General features: G+C 47.6%; 1 long non-coding RNA gene across 1 annotated transcript; it reads left to right on the forward strand.

Annotated features, from left to right (window-relative positions):
* The first annotated feature begins 423 nt into the window (after positions 1-423).
* LOC311083578 lies at positions 424-2,816 on the forward strand. Its single transcript, XR_014606323.1, has 2 exons — positions 424-490; positions 2,644-2,816. It is a non-coding gene; the product is annotated as an uncharacterized lncRNA (long non-coding RNA).
* Positions 2,817-3,130: the final 314 nt, after the last annotated feature.

The raw sequence follows: 3,130 nt of genomic DNA on the forward strand, positions 1-3,130 counted from the left end.
TTTAAGACTCCAGACTCAGAAATTCGACTGTGAGGCCCTAGTAGATTCAGGTATTTTTTTGGATATTGATCTGGTACACAGACTCCAGATACCAGTGGTGGTGCTCTCCAAGCCCATTTCTGTGGTTGCACTTAATGGTCAACTTTTACCCTCCGTCACACACTCTACTGTCACCTTAAGACTGGTCACTTCTGGTAATCATTCAGAGAACATTGACTTTCTATTGATTGACACTCCTTCTACTCCTGTGGTGCTTGGTCATCCCTGGCTGGCACTCCATAACCCGCATATTAACTGGGGCGGGAATTCTGTTCTCTCCTGGAGTGAATTTTGTCATGCTTCTTGTTTAATGCCTGCGTGTTCTTCTGTGTCTTGTTCTGTGTTTCAGGATGAACTGAGTATCTTGACCTGAAGGAGGTGTTCAGTAAGTCTCGGGCTGCTTCTCTCCCTCCGCATCGTCCCTATGACTGTGCTATAGATTTACTGCCAGGTATGTCTCCGCCCAAAGGCAAGTTATACTCACTTTCTGCTCCAGAAAGGGAGGCCATGGAGAAATACATTTCTGATTCTCTGGCGTCCGGGTTCATTCGCCCTTCCTCTTCTCCAGCGGGGGCAGGGTTCTTTTTTGTGGGGAAGAAGGATGGTTCTCTGCGACCGTGTATTGACTACCGAGGGTTGAACAACATCACGGTAAAGAATACTTATCCTTTGCCGTTGATGTCTTCAGCCTTCGAGCGGTTGCAGGGAGCATCCGTCTTCACAAAATTGGACTTACGTAATGCTTATCATTTGGTTTGCATAAGGAAGGGTGATGAATGGAAAACTGCTTTTAACACCCCCAGGGGGCACTTTGAATATTTGGTCATGCCTTTTGGGCATTTACCAACCTCAAGAGCCGCTTCGTTTCAGCTCCCATTCTTGTAGCCCCTGATCCATCACGTCAGTTTGTGGTGGAGGTCGACGCATCAGAGGTGGGGGTAGGAGCGGTTCTTTCCCAGCGCTCACCCACGGATGATAAGATGCACCCTTGCGCGTTTTTTTTCTCATCGTTTATTGTCTGCTGAGTGTAATTATGACATTGGTAACAGAGAGTTACTGGCAGTCAAGCTAGCGTTGGAAGAGTGGCGCCATTGGCTAGAGGGTTCGGGGGTACCTTTTATCGTCTGGACCGATCATAAGAACCTTGAATATATCAGATCTGCTAAACGACTCAACTCCAGGCAGGCTCGGTGGGCACTTTTTTTCGGTCGTTTTGACTTTTTACTATCGTATCATCCGGGTTCTAAGAACATCAAACCCGATGCTTTATCTCAAATTTTTTTCTCAGAGAATACCCTGGTCCCACATCGCGCTAGATTTTGTTACTGCCCTCCCGCCCTCCCAGGGCAATACGGTCGTTTTGACCGTCGTGGCACAGTCTGCCAAGGAGACAGTGGTTGCTGTCGTGGATCACATCTTTCGTTTACATGGCCTCCCGATGGACATGGTCTCTGACAGGGGTCCCCAATTTATTTCCAAATTTTGGAGAGAGTTTTGTCGGTTGTTGGGGGCGAGTGTCAGTCTTTCTTCTGGTTTTCATCCTCAGAGCAACGGTCAGACCGAGCGTGCCAACCAAGACTTAGAGAGAGTGTTGCAATGTTTGGTTTCTCAGAATCCTTCCTCCTGGAGCCAGAAGCTCTCATGGGTTGAGTACGCACATAACTCCTTACCAGTGTCATCCACGGGCCTATCTCCATTTGAGTGTAGCGTAGGGTACCAGCCACCTATTTTTCCCAGTCTGGAATCCGAAGTCGTGGTCCCCTCCGCTCACGCGTTCGTCCAGAGGTGCCACCACACTTGGAGTAGAGCCCGCGAGACTCTCCTCCAAGTGGGAGCGCACACGAAGGCTCAGGCTGATCGCCACCGGTCGAAGCCTCCCGTCTACGTCGTGGGTCAAAAAGTGTGGCTTTCCTCCAAGAACATTCCTCTCCGCTCCGTATGTAACAAATTAGCTCCCAAATTCATTGGCCCATTCACTGTCGCCAAGATTCTTAGTCCGGTGGCAGTCCGCCTCAAACTCCCTCCCGCGTACAGGAGAATTCATCCCGTTTTTCATGTTTCCAAATTAAAGCCCGTGTTTCATTCACACATTAATCCGCCAGCCCCGGTTCCCCCTCCGCCGCGACTCGTAGATGGGGAACCCACCTATTCGGTCAATCGTATTCTGGACTCGAGAAGGAGGGGACATGGATTTCAGTACTTGGTGGACTGGGAGGGTTACGGTCCAGAGGAGAGAACTTGGGTTCCTGCTAGGGACATACTGGATCACTCCCTTACAATCGCCAGGTAGGCTCTCCTGGGAGTGCCAGGAGGCACTCTTAGGGGAGGGGGTACTGTCACGGTTCATCGATCCGTGTGTTCATTTTGTGTTTCTGTTGGTCGTTATGGGTGTGGGATCTGAGTATGTCTTGTTTGTTGCTTAGTAACTAGCTGATTAGTTAATCAGCCCGCAGATGCAGATAGTTATTCTGTTGTTAGCTGCCTATATCTAGCAGGAGTGATCATTGTCTGGTGTCGGTTCGTCACTCTTGTTTATGCTCTCTTACCCAGTCCCGATGCCTGAGTTCCTTACGGAGTTTTCCTCGATCTCGTCTGTGTTCCCAGACTTCGGGAGATCGTGTGGAGTTCTCTTCCGTCCAGTTCCCGGTTGGCATCCACCCAGATCATTCATATCACTCATCCTCTGCGCTGTAGTTATATCCTGGTCGCCCGCCTGCTATACGGTGTGTTTTGAGTTTCATCTGTTCAACCTGCCTTCAATAAACTGTTTGCTTGCATTTGGATCTACGACTCTCATTCTGACAACCTGGGCATTAGACAATAGATACATCATGCTTATTTAAATGATTTATACAGTTGTACATAATAATACATAATGTTTCATTTGAACTAATTACAATTTTAACACATAATGAAAATGTGCATGAGTTTCAGATTAATTTATAGGTTTCAATATTCATACTATGTTTACATATGATATGACTCAGTAAAGCCCTGACATTCGGTTCTATTTATTTAATGAATCATATGCGATCGTATTATTCAACGCGCTATTATTATGTTTGAGACATCAACCACTGGTTGATGACCA

This window comes from Abramis brama, assembly GCF_963993115.1.
Source record: "Abramis brama genome assembly, chromosome: 5".
Lineage (NCBI taxonomy): Eukaryota > Metazoa > Chordata > Actinopteri > Cypriniformes > Leuciscidae > Abramis > Abramis brama.